At 45.2% G+C, this 17,319-nt stretch overlaps 14 non-coding genes across 14 annotated transcripts; all 14 read left to right on the top strand.

Annotated features, from left to right (window-relative positions):
* The first annotated feature begins 45 nt into the window (after nucleotides 1-45).
* Nucleotides 46-236, top strand: LOC141191050 (U2 spliceosomal RNA). Its single transcript, XR_012265054.1, has one exon. It is a non-coding gene; the product is annotated as a U2 spliceosomal RNA (small nuclear RNA).
* Nucleotides 237-1,362: 1,126 nt separating this feature from the next.
* On the top strand, nucleotides 1,363-1,553 carry LOC141191049 (U2 spliceosomal RNA). The gene has a single exon (XR_012265053.1). It is a non-coding gene; the product is annotated as a U2 spliceosomal RNA (small nuclear RNA).
* A 1,124-nt stretch (nucleotides 1,554-2,677) lies between these two features.
* On the top strand, nucleotides 2,678-2,868 carry LOC141191048 (U2 spliceosomal RNA). Its single transcript, XR_012265052.1, has one exon. It is a non-coding gene; the product is annotated as a U2 spliceosomal RNA (small nuclear RNA).
* A 1,124-nt stretch (nucleotides 2,869-3,992) lies between these two features.
* Nucleotides 3,993-4,183, top strand: LOC141191047 (U2 spliceosomal RNA). The gene has a single exon (XR_012265051.1). It is a non-coding gene; the product is annotated as a U2 spliceosomal RNA (small nuclear RNA).
* A 1,119-nt stretch (nucleotides 4,184-5,302) lies between these two features.
* LOC141191046 (U2 spliceosomal RNA) lies at nucleotides 5,303-5,493 on the top strand. The gene has a single exon (XR_012265050.1). It is a non-coding gene; the product is annotated as a U2 spliceosomal RNA (small nuclear RNA).
* A 1,120-nt stretch (nucleotides 5,494-6,613) lies between these two features.
* On the top strand, nucleotides 6,614-6,804 carry LOC141191045 (U2 spliceosomal RNA). The gene has a single exon (XR_012265049.1). It is a non-coding gene; the product is annotated as a U2 spliceosomal RNA (small nuclear RNA).
* Nucleotides 6,805-7,921: 1,117 nt separating this feature from the next.
* On the top strand, nucleotides 7,922-8,112 carry LOC141191043 (U2 spliceosomal RNA). The gene has a single exon (XR_012265047.1). It is a non-coding gene; the product is annotated as a U2 spliceosomal RNA (small nuclear RNA).
* A 1,122-nt stretch (nucleotides 8,113-9,234) lies between these two features.
* Nucleotides 9,235-9,425, top strand: LOC141191042 (U2 spliceosomal RNA). Its single transcript, XR_012265046.1, has one exon. It is a non-coding gene; the product is annotated as a U2 spliceosomal RNA (small nuclear RNA).
* Nucleotides 9,426-10,545: 1,120 nt separating this feature from the next.
* LOC141191041 (U2 spliceosomal RNA) lies at nucleotides 10,546-10,736 on the top strand. Its single transcript, XR_012265045.1, has one exon. It is a non-coding gene; the product is annotated as a U2 spliceosomal RNA (small nuclear RNA).
* Nucleotides 10,737-11,857: 1,121 nt separating this feature from the next.
* Nucleotides 11,858-12,048, top strand: LOC141187382 (U2 spliceosomal RNA). Its single transcript, XR_012261573.1, has one exon. It is a non-coding gene; the product is annotated as a U2 spliceosomal RNA (small nuclear RNA).
* A 1,118-nt stretch (nucleotides 12,049-13,166) lies between these two features.
* Nucleotides 13,167-13,357, top strand: LOC141191040 (U2 spliceosomal RNA). The gene has a single exon (XR_012265044.1). It is a non-coding gene; the product is annotated as a U2 spliceosomal RNA (small nuclear RNA).
* Nucleotides 13,358-14,480: 1,123 nt separating this feature from the next.
* LOC141185489 (U2 spliceosomal RNA) lies at nucleotides 14,481-14,671 on the top strand. Its single transcript, XR_012260147.1, has one exon. It is a non-coding gene; the product is annotated as a U2 spliceosomal RNA (small nuclear RNA).
* A 1,121-nt stretch (nucleotides 14,672-15,792) lies between these two features.
* Nucleotides 15,793-15,983, top strand: LOC141191039 (U2 spliceosomal RNA). The gene has a single exon (XR_012265043.1). It is a non-coding gene; the product is annotated as a U2 spliceosomal RNA (small nuclear RNA).
* A 1,121-nt stretch (nucleotides 15,984-17,104) lies between these two features.
* LOC141191038 (U2 spliceosomal RNA) lies at nucleotides 17,105-17,295 on the top strand. The gene has a single exon (XR_012265042.1). It is a non-coding gene; the product is annotated as a U2 spliceosomal RNA (small nuclear RNA).
* Nucleotides 17,296-17,319: the final 24 nt, after the last annotated feature.

Raw genomic sequence — 17,319 nt, 5'->3', positions numbered from 1 at the left:
TTCAGAATCCTTGGGTGGCACCGTAGTCGGAAACCAATTCTGGTTATCGCTTCTCGGCCTTTTGGCTAAGATCAAGTGTAGTATCTGTTCTTATCAGTTTAATATCTGATACGTCCCCTATCTGGGGACCATATATTAAATGGATTTTTAGAACAGGGAGATGGAAAAAGAGCTTGCTCTGTCCACTCCACGCATTGACCTGGTATTGCAGTATCTCCAGGACCGGTGCACCCCTTCTTTAATGCAGTTTCTAAAATCAGAAAGAATTGAATTCAATGCTTTTTGTTCATTTTGCTTGTTTGTCGGATTTTGGGATGGACTCTTTGGCTTTGCTTTTCTTCTCCTCATTGGATTTTTCATGTTAAAAGTTGCAGAAGCCAGATGACAAGCTCATTTTGGTTCAACTTCAGCAACTGTGCATTGCATTGCCATGTAATGTAATGTAATGCAATGCTATCTATCTAGCTCTCCCTCTATACTTCCTTTTGGATAAACAGACATATTAGGCAAGCATTTTGGAGCTTTCACCTAAATAACTACAGGTGGTGAGATAAGCTGCACAATATAATTGACCTTTCAGTATATTGTTGCACACACACCATCTATTTAGCAAATGCCCTTGTTATCAACAGCAGCCTTTTAAACTCACCTGAGCTAACAGGTATGTGAGCTGGTTACTCTGCTGCGCTTAAAATTTCTTTTTTGGTTTGCTACAATGCCTTTTCTGAAACGTTGTCTCCCTCTGCTGGAACACTGACTTCTTTCATTTAATGCCTGCAGACTATAAAAGAGAAACCAACCCAAAAAGTTTGGTTGATTAGTCTGTGGCATTCTTTTAAACTGTTGCTTATGGCGGTCTCTGTGAGCTTCTCAGTGACATTCAGCCATCCAGGTATCCCGCCTGCAGTAGACGGAATGTGGCAATGGAACGCTGGCTGCGCGTGTCATAATAGGCTCTGAGCCTTTATATACCTGCGCACAGCAGCAGCCACCTTCAGTCTGCTGCTGGACAGCCAGCAGCAGCAGCAGCAGGAGAGGTAATTAATCAGCAACCCTCCTGCTAAGGGTAGACAGCTGCTCGTTCCACCCCCCCCCCCCCCCCGCCTTAATTGGTTCTCCTCCCTTCCAACGGTGTTGAGGCGGGTGGGAACAGCCGGGGGTTGAGGGTACTGTGCTAAAAGAGGTGGAGTTATGCAGATCTAAAACGCGTGGATTGCAGCAGCAGCAAGCCGAAAAGTGCAGGCATGTGAGGGATCTAGAGGTTGACAGCATGTCTTCTTAACGGGAGTCCAGGTGGCCATCTCCACAAATGGACTTTTCAGAATCCTTGGGTGGCACCGTAGTCGGAAACCAATTCTGGTTATCGCTTCTCGGCCTTTTGGCTAAGATCAAGTGTAGTATCTGTTCTTATCAGTTTAATATCTGATACGTCCCCTATCTGGGGACCATATATTAAATGGATTTTTAGAACAGGGAGATGGAAAAAGAGCTTGCTCTGTCCACTCCACGCATTGACCTGGTATTGCAGTATCTCCAGGACCGGTGCACCCCTTCTTTAATGCAGTTTCTAAAATCAGAAAGAATTGAATTCAATGCTTTTTGTTCATTTTGCTTGTTTGTCGGATTTTGGGATGGACTCTTTGGCTTTGCTTTCCTTCTCCTCATTGGATTTTTCATGTTAAAAGTTGCAGAAGCCAGATGACAAGCTCATTTTGGTTCAACTTCAGCAACTGTGCATTGCATTGCCATGTAATGTAATGTAATGCAATGCTATCTATCTAGCTCTCCCTCTATACTTCCTTTTGTATAAACAGACATATTAGGCAAGCATTTTGGAGCTTTCACCTAAATAACTACAGGTGGTGAGATAAGCTGCACAATATAATTGACCTTTCAGTATATTGTTGCACACACACCATCTATTTAGCAAATGCCCTTGTTATCAACAGCAGCCTTTTAAACTCACCTGAGCTAACAGGTATGTGAGCTGGTTACTCTGCTGCGCTTAAAATTTCTTTTTTGGTTTGCTACAATGCCTTTTCTGAAACGTTGTCTCCCTCTGCTGGAACACTGACTTCTTTCATTTAATGCCTGCAGACTATAAAAGAGAAACCAACCCAAAAAGTTTGGTTGATTAGTCTGTGGCATTCTTTTAAACTGTTGCTTATGGCGGTCTCTGTGAGCTTCTCAGTGACATTCAGCCATCCAGGTATCCCGCCTGCAGTAGACGGAATGTGGCAATGGAACGCTGGCTGCGCGTGTCATAATAGGCTCTGAGCCTTTATATACCTGCGCACAGCAGCAGCCACCTTCAGTCTGCTGCTGGACAGCCAGCAGCAGCAGCAGCAGGAGAGGTAATTAATCAGCAACCCTCCTGCTAAGGGTAGACAGCTGCTCGTTCCACCCCCCCCCCCCCCGCCTTAATTGGTTCTCCTCCCTTCCAACGGTGTTGAGGTGGGTGGGAACAGCCGGGGGTTGAGGGTACTGTGCTAAAAGAGGTGGAGTTATGCAGATCTAAAACGCGTGGATTGCAGCAGCAGCAAGCCGAAAAGTGCAGGCATGTGAGGGATCTAGAGGTTGACAGCATGTCTTCTTAACGGGAGTCCAGGTGGCCATCTCCACAAATGGACTTTTCAGAATCCTTGGGTGGCACCGTAGTCGGAAACCAATTCTGGTTATCGCTTCTCGGCCTTTTGGCTAAGATCAAGTGTAGTATCTGTTCTTATCAGTTTAATATCTGATACGTCCCCTATCTGGGGACCATATATTAAATGGATTTTTAGAACAGGGAGATGGAAAAAGAGCTTGCTCTGTCCACTCCACGCATTGACCTGGTATTGCAGTATCTCCAGGACCGGTGCACCCCTTCTTTAATGCAGTTTCTAAAATCAGAAAGAATTGAATTCAATGCTTTTTGTTCATTTTGCTTGTTTGTCGGATTTTGGGATGGACTCTTTGGCTTTGCTTTCCTTCTCCTCATTGGATTTTTCATGTTAAAAGTTGCAGAAGCCAGATGACAAGCTCATTTTGGTTCAACTTCAGCAACTGTGCATTGCATTGCCATGTAATGTAATGTAATGCAATGCTATCTATCTAGCTCTCCCTCTATACTTCCTTTTGTATAAACAGACATATTAGGCAAGCATTTTGGAGCTTTCACCTAAATAACTACAGGTGGTGAGATAAGCTGCACAATATAATTGACCTTTCAGTATATTGTTGCACACACACCATCTATTTAGCAAATGCCCTTGTTATCAACAGCAGCCTTTTAAACTCACCTGAGCTAACAGGTATGTGAGCTGGTTACTCTGCTGCGCTTAAAATTTCTTTTTTGGTTTGCTACAATGCCTTTTCTGAAACGTTGTCTCCCTCTGCTGGAACACTGACTTCTTTCATTTAATGCCTGCAGACTATAAAAGAGAAACCAACCCAAAAAGTTTGGTTGATTAGTCTGTGGCATTCTTTTAAACTGTTGCTTATGGCGGTCTCTGTGAGCTTCTCAGTGACATTCAGCCATCCAGGTATCCCGCCTGCAGTAGACGGAATGTGGCAATGGAACGCTGGCTGCGCGTGTCATAATAGGCTCTGAGCCTTTATATACCTGCGCACAGCAGCAGCCACCTTCAGTCTGCTGCTGGACAGCCAGCAGCAGCAGCAGCAGGAGAGGTAATTAATCAGCAACCCTCCTGCTAAGGGTAGACAGCTGCTCGTTCCACCCCCCCCCCCCCCGCCTTAATTGGTTCTCCTCCCTTCCAACGGTGTTGAGGCGGGTGGGAACAGCCGGGGGTTGAGGGTACTGTGCTAAAAGAGGTGGAGTTATGCAGATCTAAAACGCGTGGATTGCAGCAGCAGCAAGCCGAAAAGTGCAGGCATGTGAGGGATCTAGAGGTTGACAGCATGTCTTCTTAACGGGAGTCCAGGTGGCCATCTCCACAAATGGACTTTTCAGAATCCTTGGGTGGCACCGTAGTCGGAAACAAATTCTGGTTATCGCTTCTCGGCCTTTTGGCTAAGATCAAGTGTAGTATCTGTTCTTATCAGTTTAATATCTGATACGTCCCCTATCTGGGGACCATATATTAAATGGATTTTTAGAACAGGGAGATGGAAAAAGAGCTTGCTCTGTCCACTCCACGCATTGACCTGGTATTGCAGTATCTCCAGGACCGGTGCACCCCTTCTTTAATGCAGTTTCTAAAATCAGAAAGAATTGAATTCAATGCTTTTTGTTCATTTTGCTTGTTTGTCGGATTTTGGGATGGACTCTTTGGCTTTGCTTTTCTTCTCCTCATTGGATTTTTCATGTTAAAAGTTGCAGAAGCCAGATGACAAGCTCAGTTTGGTTCAACTTCAGCAACTGTGCATTGCATTGCCATGTAATGTAATGTAATGCAATGCTATCTATCTAGCTCTCCCTCTATACTTCCTTTTGGATAAACAGACATATTAGGCAAGCATTTTGGAGCTTTCACCTAAATAACTACAGGTGGTGAGATAAGCTGCACAATATAATTGACCTTTCAGTATATTGTTGCACACACACCATCTATTTAGCAAATGCCCTTGTTATCAACAGCAGCCTTTTAAACTCACCTGAGCTAACAGGTATGTGAGCTGGTTACTCTGCTGCGCTTAAAATTTCTTTTTTGGTTTGCTACAATGCCTTTTCTGAAACGTTGTCTCCCTCTGCTGGAACACTGACTTCTTTCATTTAATGCCTGCAGACTATAAAAGAGAAACCAACCCAAAAAGTTTGGTTGATTAGTCTGTGGCATTCTTTTAAACTGTTGCTTATGGCGGTCTCTGTGAGCTTCTCAGTGACATTCAGCCATCCAGGTATCCCGCCTGCAGTAGACGGAATGTGGCAATGGAACGCTGGCTGCGCGTGTCATAATAGGCTCTGAGCCTTTATATACCTGCGCACAGCAGCAGCCACCTTCAGTCTGCTGCTGGACAGCCAGCAGCAGCAGCAGCAGGAGAGGTAATTAATCAGCAACCCTCCTGCTAAGGGTAGACAGCTGCTCGTTCCACCCCCCCCCGCCTTAATTGGTTCTCCTCCCTTCCAACGGTGTTGAGGCGGGTGGGAACAGCCGGGGGTTGAGGGTACTGTGCTAAAAGAGGTGGAGTTATGCAGATCTAAAACGCGTGGATTGCAGCAGCAGCAAGCCGAAAAGTGCAGGCATGTGAGGGATCTAGAGGTTGACAGCATGTCTTCTTAACGGGAGTCCAGGTGGCCATCTCCACAAATGGACTTTTCAGAATCCTTGGGTGGCACCGTAGTCGGAAACCAATTCTGGTTATCGCTTCTCGGCCTTTTGGCTAAGATCAAGTGTAGTATCTGTTCTTATCAGTTTAATATCTGATACGTCCCCTATCTGGGGACCATATATTAAATGGATTTTTAGAACAGGGAGATGGAAAAAGAGCTTGCTCTGTCCACTCCACGCATTGACCTGGTATTGCAGTATCTCCAGGACCGGTGCACCCCTTCTTTAATGCAGTTTCTAAAATCAGAAAGAATTGAATTCAATGCTTTTTGTTCATTTTGCTTGTTTGTCGGATTTTGGGATGGACTCTTTGGCTTTGCTTTTCTTCTCCTCATTGGATTTTTCATGTTAAAAGTTGCAGAAGCCAGATGACAAGCTCATTTTGGTTCAACTTCAGCAACTGTGCATTGCATTGCCATGTAATGTAATGTAATGCAATGCTATCTATCTAGCTCTCCCTCTATACTTCCTTTTGGATAAACAGACATATTAGGCAAGCATTTTGGAGCTTTCACCTAAATAACTACAGGTGGTGAGATAAGCTGCACAATATAATTGACCTTTCAGTATATTGTTGCACACACACCATCTATTTAGCAAATGCCCTTGTTATCAACAGCAGCCTTTTAAACTCACCTGAGCTAACAGGTATGTGAGCTGGTTACTCTGCTGCGCTTAAAATTTCTTTTTTGGTTTGCTACAATGCCTTTTCTGAAACGTTGTCTCCCTCTGCTGGAACACTGACTTCTTTCATTTAATGCCTGCAGACTATAAAAGAGAAACCAACCCAAAAAGTTTGGTTGATTAGTCTGTGGCATTCTTTTAAACTGTTGCTTATGTCGGTCTCTGTGAGCTTCTCAGTGACATTCAGCCATCCAGGTATCCCGCCTGCAGTAGACGGAATGTGGCAATGGAACGCTGGCTGCGCGTGTCATAATAGGCTCTGAGCCTTTATATACCTGCGCACAGCAGCAGCCACCTTCAGTCTGCTGCTGGACAGCCAGCAGCAGCAGCAGCAGGAGAGGTAATTAATCAGCAACCCTCCTGCTAAGGGTAGACAGCTGCTCGTTCCACCCCCCCCCCGCCTTAATTGGTTCTCCTCCCTTCCAACGGTGTTGAGGCGGGTGGGAACAGCCGGGGGTTGAGCGTACTGTGCTAAAAGAGGTGGAGTTATGCAGATCTAAAACGCGTGGATTGCAGCAGCAGCAAGCCGAAAAGTGCAGGCATGTGAGGGATCTAGAGGTTGACAGCATGTCTTCTTAACGGGAGTCCAGGTGGCCATCTCCACAAATGGACTTTTCAGAATCCTTGGGTGGCACCGTAGTCGGAAACCAATTCTGGTTATCGCTTCTCGGCCTTTTGGCTAAGATCAAGTGTAGTATCTGTTCTTATCAGTTTAATATCTGATACGTCCCCTATCTGGGGACCATATATTAAATGGATTTTTAGAACAGGGAGATGGAAAAAGAGCTTGCTCTGTCCACTCCACGCATTGACCTGGTATTGCAGTATCTCCAGGACCGGTGCACCCCTTCTTTAATGCAGTTTCTAAAATCAGAAAGAATTGAATTCAATGCTTTTTGTTCATTTTGCTTGTTTGTCGGATTTTGGGATGGACTCTTTGGCTTTGCTTTTCTTCTCCTCATTGGATTTTTCATGTTAAAAGTTGCAGAAGCCAGATGACAAGCTCATTTTGGTTCAACTTCAGCAACTGTGCATTGCATTGCCATGTAATGTAATGTAATGCAATGCTATCTATCTAGCTCTCCCTCTATACTTCCTTTTGGATAAACAGACATATTAGGCAAGCATTTTGGAGCTTTCACCTAAATAACTACAGGTGGTGAGATAAGCTGCACAATATAATTGACCTTTCAGTATATTGTTGCACACACACCATCTATTTAGCAAATGCCCTTGTTATCAACAGCAGCCTTTTAAACTCACCTGAGCTAACAGGTATGTGAGCTGGTTACTCTGCTGCGCTTAAAATTTCTTTTTTGGTTTGCTACAATGCCTTTTCTGAAACGTTGTCTCCCTCTGCTGGAACACTGACTTCTTTCATTTAATGCCTGCAGACTATAAAAGAGAAACCAACCCAAAAAGTTTGGTTGATTAGTCTGTGGCATTCTTTTAAACTGTTGCTTATGGCGGTCTCTGTGAGCTTCTCAGTGACATTCAGCCATCCAGGTATCCCGCCTGCAGTAGACGGAATGTGGCAATGGAACGCTGGCTGCGCGTGTCATAATAGGCTCTGAGCCTTTATATACCTGCGCACAGCAGCAGCCACCTTCAGTCTGCTGCTGGACAGCCAGCAGCAGCAGCAGGAGAGGTAATTAATCAGCAACCCTCCTGCTAAGGGTAGACAGCTGCTCGTTCCACCCCCCCCCCGCCTTAATTGGTTCTCCTCCCTTCCAACGGTGTTGAGGCGGGTGGGAACAGCCGGGGGTTGAGGGTACTGTGCTAAAAGAGGTGGAGTTATGCAGATCTAAAGCGCGTGGATTGCAGCAGCAGCAAGCCGAAAAGTGCAGGCATGTGAGGGATCTAGAGGTTGACAGCATGTCTTCTTAACGGGAGTCCAGGTGGCCATCTCCACAAATGGACTTTTCAGAATCCTTGGGTGGCACCGTAGTCGGAAACCAATTCTGGTTATCGCTTCTCGGCCTTTTGGCTAAGATCAAGTGTAGTATCTGTTCTTATCAGTTTAATATCTGATACGTCCCCTATCTGGGGACCATATATTAAATGGATTTTTAGAACAGGGAGATGGAAAAAGAGCTTGCTCTGTCCACTCCACGCATTGACCTGGTATTGCAGTATCTCCAGGACCGGTGCACCCCTTCTTTAATGCAGTTTCTAAAATCAGAAAGAATTGAATTCAATGCTTTTTGTTCATTTTGCTTGTTTGTCGGATTTTGGGATGGACTCTTTGGCTTTGCTTTTCTTCTCCTCATTGGATTTTTCATGTTAAAAGTTGCAGAAGCCAGATGACAAGCTCATTTTGGTTCAACTTCAGCAACTGTGCATTGCATTGCCATGTAATGTAATGTAATGCAATGCTATCTATCTAGCTCTCCCTCTATACTTCCTTTTGGATAAACAGACATATTAGGCAAGCATTTTGGAGCTTTCACCTAAATAACTACAGGTGGTGAGATAAGCTGCACAATATAATTGACCTTTCAGTATATTGTTGCACACACACCATCTATTTAGCAAATGCCCTTGTTATCAACAGCAGCCTTTTAAACTCACCTGAGCTAACAGGTATGTGAGCTGGTTACTCTGCTGCGCTTAAAATTTCTTTTTTGGTTTGCTACAATGCCTTTTCTGAAACGTTGTCTCCCTCTGCTGGAACACTGACTTCTTTCATTTAATGCCTGCAGACTATAAAAGAGAAACCAACCCAAAAAGTTTGGTTGATTAGTCTGTGGCATTCTTTTAAACTGTTGCTTATGGCGGTCTCTGTGAGCTTCTCAGTGACATTCAGCCATCCAGGTATCCCGCCTGCAGTAGACGGAATGTGGCAATGGAACGCTGGCTGCGCGTGTCATAATAGGCTCTGAGCCTTTATATACCTGCGCACAGCAGCAGCCACCTTCAGTCTGCTGCTGGACAGCCAGCAGCAGCAGCAGCAGGAGAGGTAATTAATCAGCAACCCTCCTGCTAAGGGTAGACAGCTGCTCGTTCCACCCCCCCCCCCCGCCTTAATTGGTTCTCCTCCCTTCCAACGGTGTTGAGGCGGGTGGGAACAGCCGGGGGTTGAGGGTACTGTGCTAAAAGAGGTGGAGTTATGCAGATCTAAAACGCGTGGATTGCAGCAGCAGCAAGCCGAAAAGTGCAGGCATGTGAGGGATCTAGAGGTTGACAGCATGTCTTCTTAACGGGAGTCCAGGTGGCCATCTCCACAAATGGACTTTTCAGAATCCTTGGGTGGCACCGTAGTCGGAAACCAATTCTGGTTATCGCTTCTCGGCCTTTTGGCTAAGATCAAGTGTAGTATCTGTTCTTATCAGTTTAATATCTGATACGTCCCCTATCTGGGGACCATATATTAAATGGATTTTTAGAACAGGGAGATGGAAAAAGAGCTTGCTCTGTCCACTCCACGCATTGACCTGGTATTGCAGTATCTCCAGGACCGGTGCACCCCTTCTTTAATGCAGTTTCTAAAATCAGAAAGAATTGAATTCAATGCTTTTTGTTCATTTTGCTTGTTTGTCGGATTTTGGGATGGACTCTTTGGCTTTGCTTTTCTTCTCCTCATTGGATTTTTCATGTTAAAAGTTGCAGAAGCCAGATGACAAGCTCATTTTGGTTCAACTTCAGCAACTGTGCATTGCATTGCCATGTAATGTAATGTAATGCAATGCTATCTATCTAGCTCTCCCTCTATACTTCCTTTTGGATAAACAGACATATTAGGCAAGCATTTTGGAGCTTTCACCTAAATAACTACAGGTGGTGAGATAAGCTGCACAATATAATTGACCTTTCAGTATATTGTTGCACACACACCATCTATTTAGCAAATGCCCTTGTTATCAACAGCAGCCTTTTAAACTCACCTGAGCTAACAGGTATGTGAGCTGGTTACTCTGCTGCGCTTAAAATTTCTTTTTTGGTTTGCTACAATGCCTTTTCTGAAACGTTGTCTCCCTCTGCTGGAACACTGACTTCTTTCATTTAATGCCTGCAGACTATAAAAGAGAAACCAACCCAAAAAGTTTGGTTGATTAGTCTGTGGCATTCTTTTAAACTGTTGCTTATGGCGGTCTCTGTGAGCTTCTCAGTGACATTCAGCCATCCAGGTATCCCGCCTGCAGTAGACGGAATGTGGCAATGGAACGCTGGCTGCGCGTGTCATAATAGGCTCTGAGCCTTTATATACCTGCACACAGCAGCAGCCACCTTCAGTCTGCTGCTGGACAGCCAGCAGCAGCAGCAGCAGGAGAGGTAATTAATCAGCAACCCTCCTGCTAAGGGTAGACAGCTGCTCGTTCCACCCCCCCCCCGCCTTAATTGGTTCTCCTCCCTTCCAACGGTGTTGAGGCGGGTGGGAACAGCCGGGGGTTGAGGGTACTGTGCTAAAAGAGGTGGAGTTATGCAGATCTAAAACGCGTGGATTGCAGCAGCAGCAAGCCGAAAAGTGCAGGCATGTGAGGGATCTAGAGGTTGACAGCATGTCTTCTTAACGGGAGTCCAGGTGGCCATCTCCACAAATGGACTTTTCAGAATCCTTGGGTGGCACCGTAGTCGGAAACCAATTCTGGTTATCGCTTCTCGGCCTTTTGGCTAAGATCAAGTGTAGTATCTGTTCTTATCAGTTTAATATCTGATACGTCCCCTATCTGGGGACCATATATTAAATGGATTTTTAGAACAGGGAGATGGAAAAAGAGCTTGCTCTGTCCACTCCACGCATTGACCTGGTATTGCAGTATCTCCAGGACCGGTGCACCCCTTCTTTAATGCAGTTTCTAAAATCAGAAAGAATTGAATTCAATGCTTTTTGTTCATTTTGCTTGTTTGTCGGATTTTGGGATGGACTCTTTGGCTTTGCTTTTCTTCTCCTCATTGGATTTTTCATGTTAAAAGTTGCAGAAGCCAGATGACAAGCTCATTTTGGTTCAACTTCAGCAACTGTGCATTGCATTGCCATGTAATGTAATGTAATGCAATGCTATCTATCTAGCTCTCCCTCTATACTTCCTTTTGGATAAACAGACATATTAGGCAAGCATTTTGGAGCTTTCACCTAAATAACTACAGGTGGTGAGATAAGCTGCACAATATAATTGACCTTTCAGTATATTGTTGCACACACACCATCTATTTAGCAAATGCCCTTGTTATCAACAGCAGCCTTTTAAACTCACCTGAGCTAACAGGTATGTGAGCTGGTTACTCTGCTGCGCTTAAAATTTCTTTTTTGGTTTGCTACAATGCCTTTTCTGAAACGTTGTCTCCCTCTGCTGGAACACTGACTTCTTTCATTTAATGCCTGCAGACTATAAAAGAGAAACCAACCCAAAAAGTTTGGTTGATTAGTCTGTGGCATTCTTTTAAACTGTTGCTTATGGCGGTCTCTGTGAGCTTCTCAGTGACATTCAGCCATCCAGGTATCCCGCCTGCAGTAGACGGAATGTGGCAATGGAACGCTGGCTGCGCGTGTCATAATAGGCTCTGAGCCTTTATATACCTGCGCACAGCAGCAGCCACCTTCAGTCTGCTGCTGGACAGCCAGCAGCAGCAGCAGCAGGAGAGGTAATTAATCAGCAACCCTCCTGCTAAGGGTAGACAGCTGCTCGTTCCACCCCCCCCCCCGCCTTAATTGGTTCTCCTCCCTTCCAACGGTGTTGAGGCGGGTGGGAACAGCCGGGGGTTGAGGGTACTGTGCTAAAAGAGGTGGAGTTATGCAGATCTAAAACGCGTGGATTGCAGCAGCAGCAAGCCGAAAAGTGCAGGCATGTGAGGGATCTAGAGGTTGACAGCATGTCTTCTTAACGGGAGTCCAGGTGGCCATCTCCACAAATGGACTTTTCAGAATCCTTGGGTGGCACCGTAGTCGGAAACCAATTCTGGTTATCGCTTCTCGGCCTTTTGGCTAAGATCAAGTGTAGTATCTGTTCTTATCAGTTTAATATCTGATACGTCCCCTATCTGGGGACCATATATTAAATGGATTTTTAGAACAGGGAGATGGAAAAAGAGCTTGCTCTGTCCACTCCACGCATCGACCTGGTATTGCAGTATCTCCAGGACCGGTGCACCCCTTCTTTAATGCAGTTTCTAAAATCAGAAAGAATTGAATTCAATGCTTTTTGTTCATTTTGCTTGTTTGTCGGATTTTGGGATGGACTCTTTGGCTTTGCTTTTCTTCTCCTCATTGGATTTTTCATGTTAAAAGTTGCAGAAGCCAGATGACAAGCTCATTTTGGTTCAACTTCAGCAACTGTGCATTGCATTGCCATGTAATGTAATGTAATGCAATGCTATCTATCTAGCTCTCCCTCTATACTTCCTTTTGGATAAACAGACATATTAGGCAAGCATTTTGGAGCTTTCACCTAAATAACTACAGGTGGTGAGATAAGCTGCACAATATAATTGACCTTTCAGTATATTGTTGCACACACACCATCTATTTAGCAAATGCCCTTGTTATCAACAGCAGCCTTTTAAACTCACCTGAGCTAACAGGTATGTGAGCTGGTTACTCTGCTGCGCTTAAAATTTCTTTTTTGGTTTGCTACAATGCCTTTTCTGAAACGTTGTCTCCCTCTGCTGGAACACTGACTTCTTTCATTTAATGCCTGCAGACTATAAAAGATAAACCAACCCAAAAAGTTTGGTTGATTAGTCTGTGGCATTCTTTTAAACTGTTGCTTATGGCGGTCTCTGTGAGCTTCTCAGTGACATTCAGCCATCCAGGTATCCCGCCTGCAGTAGACGGAATGTGGCAATGGAACGCTGGCTGCGCGTGTCATAATAGGCTCTGAGCCTTTATATACCTGCGCACAGCAGCAGCCACCTTCAGTCTGCTGCTGGACAGCCAGCAGCAGCAGCAGCAGGAGAGGTAATTAATCAGCAACCCTCCTGCTAAGGGTAGACAGCTGCTCGTTCCACCCCCCCCGCCTTAATTGGTTCTCCTCCCTTCCAACGGTGTTGAGGCGGGTGGGAACAGCCGGGGGTTGAGGGTACTGTGCTAAAAGAGGTGGAGTTATGCAGATCTAAAACGCGTGGATTGCAGAAGCAGCAAGCCGAAAAGTGCAGGCATGTGAGGGATCTAGAGGTTGACAGCATGTCTTCTTAACGGGAGTCCAGGTGGCCATCTCCACAAATGGACTTTTCAGAATCCTTGGGTGGCACCGTAGTCGGAAACCAATTCTGGTTATCGCTTCTCGGCCTTTTGGCTAAGATCAAGTGTAGTATCTGTTCTTATCAGTTTAATATCTGATACGTCCCCTATCTGGGGACCATATATTAAATGGATTTTTAGAACAGGGAGATGGAAAAAGAGCTTGCTCTGTCCACTCCACGCATTGACCTGGTATTGCAGTATCTCCAGGACCGGTGCACCCCTTCTTTAATGCAGTTTCTAAAATCAGAAAGAATTGAATTCAATGCTTTTTGTTCATTTTGCTTGTTTGTCGGATTTTGGGATGGACTCTTTGGCTTTGCTTTTCTTCTCCTCATTGGATTTTTCATGTTAAAAGTTGCAGAAGCCAGATGACAAGCTCATTTTGGTTCAACTTCAGCAACTGTGCATTGCATTGCCATGTAATGTAATGTAATGCAATGCTATCTATCTAGCTCTCCCTCTATACTTCCTTTTGGATAAACAGACATATTAGGCAAGCATTTTGGAGCTTTCACCTAAATAACTACAGGTGGTGAGATAAGCTGCACAATATAATTGACCTTTCAGTATATTGTTGCACACACACCATCTATTTAGCAAATGCCCTTGTTATCAACAGCAGACTTTTAAACTCACCTGAGCTAACAGGTATGTGAGCTGGTTACTCTGCTGCGCTTAAAATTTCTTTTTTGGTTTGCTACAATGCCTTTTCTGAAACGTTGTCTCCCTCTGCTGGAACACTGACTTCTTTCATTTAATGCCTGCAGACTATAAAAGAGAAACCAACCCAAAAAGTTTGGTTGATTAGTCTGTGGCATTCTTTTAAACTGTTGCTTATGGCGGTCTCTGTGAGCTTCTCAGTGACATTCAGCCATCCAGGTATCCCGCCTGCAGTAGACGGAATGTGGCAATGGAACGCTGGCTGCGCGTGTCATAATAGGCTCTGAGCCTTTATATACCTGCGCACAGCAGCAGCCACCTTCAGTCTGCTGCTGGACAGCCAGCAGCAGCAGCAGCAGGAGAGGTAATTAATCAGCAACCCTCCTGCTAAGGGTAGACAGCTGCTCGTTCCACCCCCCCCCCCCCGCCTTAATTGGTTCTCCTCCCTTCCAACGGTGTTGAGGCGGGTGGGAACAGCCGGGGGTTGAGGGTACTGTGCTAAAAGAGGTGGAGTTATGCAGATCTAAAACGCGTGGATTGCAGCAGCAGCAAGCCGAAAAGTGCAGGCATGTGAGGGATCTAGAGGTTGACAGCATGTCTTCTTAACGGGAGTCCAGGTGGCCATCTCCACAAATGGACTTTTCAGAATCCTTGGGTGGCACCGTAGTCGGAAACCAATTCTGGTTATCGCTTCTCGGCCTTTTGGCTAAGATCAAGTGTAGTATCTGTTCTTATCAGTTTAATATCTGATACGTCCCCTATCTGGGGACCATATATTAAATGGATTTTTAGAACAGGGAGATGGAAAAAGAGCTTGCTCTGTCCACTCCACGCATTGACCTGGTATTGCAGTATCTCCAGGACCGGGACACCCCTTCTTTAATGCAGTTTCTAAAATCAGAAAGAATTGAATTCAATGCTTTTTGTTCATTTTGCTTGTTTGTCGGATTTTGGGATGGACTCTTTGGCTTTGCTTTTCTTCTCCTCATTGGATTTTTCATGTTAAAAGTTGCAGAAGCCAGATGACAAGCTCATTTTGGTTCAACTTCAGCAACTGTGCATTGCATTGCCATGTAATGTAATGTAATGCAATGCTATCTATCTAGCTCTCCCTCTATACTTCCTTTTGGATAAACAGACATATTAGGCAAGCATTTTGGAGCTTTCACCTAAATAACTACAGGTGGTGAGATAAGCTGCACAATATAATTGACCTTTCAGTATATTGTTGCACACACACCATCTATTTAGCAAATGCCCTTGTTATCAACAGCAGCCTTTTAAACTCACCTGAGCTAACAGGTATGTGAGCTGGTTACTCTGCTGCACTTAAAATTTCTTTTTTGGTTTGCTACAATGCCTTTTCTGAAACGTTGTCTCCCTCTGCTGGAACACTGACTTCTTTCATTTAATGCCTGCAGACTATAAAAGAGAAACCAACCCAAAAAGTTTGGTTGATTAGTCTGTGGCATTCTTTTAAACTGTTGCTTATGGCGGTCTCTGTGAGCTTCTCAGTGACATTCAGCCATCCAGGTATCCCGCCTGCAGTAGACGGAATGTGGCAATGGAACGCTGGCTGCGCGTGTCATAATAGGCTCTGAGCCTTTATATACCTGCGCACAGCAGCAGCCACCTTCAGTCTGCTGCTGGACAGCCAGCAGCAGCAGCAGCAGGAGAGGTAATTAATCAGCAACCCTCCTGCTAAGGGTAGACAGCTGCTCGTTCCACCCCCCCCCCCGCCTTAATTGGTTCTCCTCCCTTCCAACGGTGTTGAGGCGGGTGGGAACAGCCGGGGGTTGAGGGTACTGTGCTAAAAGAGGTGGAGTTATGCAGATCTAAAACGCGTGGATTGCAGCAGCAGCAAGCCGAAAAGTGCAGGCATGTGAGGGATCTAGAGGTTGACAGCATGTCTTCTTAACGGGAGTCCAGGTGGCCATCTCCACAAATGGACTTTTCAGAATCCTTGGGTGGCACCGTAGTCGGAAACCAATTCTGGTTATCGCTTCTCGGCCTTTTGGCTAAGATCAAGTGTAGTATCTGTTCTTATCAGTTTAATATCTGATACGTCCCCTATCTGGGGACCATATATTAAATGGATTTTTAGAACAGGGAGATGGAAAAAGAGCTTGCTCTGTCCACTCCACGCATTGACCTGGTATTGCAGTATCTCCAGGACCGGTGCACCCCTTCTTTAATGCAGTTTCTAAAATCAGAAAGAATTGAATTCAATGCTTTTTGTTCATTTTGCTTGTTTGTCGGATTTTGGGATGGACTCTTTGGCTTTGCTTTTCTTCTCCTCATTGGATTTTTCATGTTAAAAGTTGCAGAAGCCAGATGACAAGCTCATTTTGGTTCAACTTCAGCAACTGTGCATTGCATTGCCATGTAATGTAATGTAATGCAATGCTATCTATCTAGCTCTCCCTCTATACTTCCTTTTGGATAAACAGACATATTAGGCAAGCATTTTGGAGCTTTCACCTAAATAACTACAGGTGGTGAGATAAGCTGCACAATATAATTGACCTTTCAGTATATTGTTGCACACACACCATCTATTTAGCAAATGCCCTTGTTATCAACAGCAGCCTTTTAAACTCACCTGAGCTAACAGGTATGTGAGCTGGTTACTCTGCTGCGCTTAAAATTTCTTTTTTGGTTTGCTACAATGCCTTTTCTGAAACGTTGTCTCCCTCTGCTGGAACACTGACTTCTTTCATTTAATGCCTGCAGACTATAAAAGAGAAACCAACCCAAAAAGTTTGGTTGATTAGTCTGTGGCATTCTTTTAAACTGTTGCTTATGGCGGTCTCTGTGAGCTTCTCAGTGACATTCAGCCATCCAGGTATCCCGCCTGCAGTAGACGGAATGTGGCAATGGAACGCTGGCTGCGCGTGTCATAATAGGCTCTGAGCCTTTATATACCTGCGCACAGCAGCAGCCACCTTCAGTCTGCTGCTGGACAGCCAGCAGCAGCAGCAGCAGGAGAGGTAATTAATCAGCAACCCTCCTGCTAAGGGTAGACAGCTGCTCGTTCCACCCCCCCCCCCGCCTTAATTGGTTCTCCTCCCTTCCAACGGTGTTGAGGCGGGTGGGAACAGCCGGGGGTTGAGGGTACTGTGCTAAAAGAGGTGGAGTTATGCAGATCTAAAACGCGTGGATTGCAGCAGCAGCAAGCCGAAAAGTGCAGGCATGTGAGGGATCTAGAGGTTGACAGCATGTCTTCTTAACGGGAGTCCAGGTGGCCATCTCCACAAATGGACTTTTCAGAATCCTTGGGTGGCACCGTAGTCGGAAACCAATTCTGGTTATCGCTTCTCGGCCTTTTGGCTAAGATCAAGTGTAGTATCTGTTCTTATCAGTTTAATATCTGATACGTCCCCTATCTGGGGACCATATATTAAATGGATTTTTAGAACAGGGAGATGGAAAAAGAGCTTGCTCTGTCCACTCCACGCATTGACCTGGTATTGCAGTATCTCCAGGACCGGTGCACCCCTTCTTTAATGCAGTTTCTAAAATCAG

This window comes from Phyllobates terribilis, unplaced genomic scaffold (genome assembly GCF_046119375.1).
Source record: "Phyllobates terribilis strain yellow unplaced genomic scaffold, ASM4611937v1 Scaffold_40__1_contigs__length_11209783, whole genome shotgun sequence".
Taxonomy (NCBI): Eukaryota; Metazoa; Chordata; class Amphibia; order Anura; family Dendrobatidae; genus Phyllobates; species Phyllobates terribilis.
This window is presented reverse-complemented; position numbering and strand designations above follow the sequence as displayed.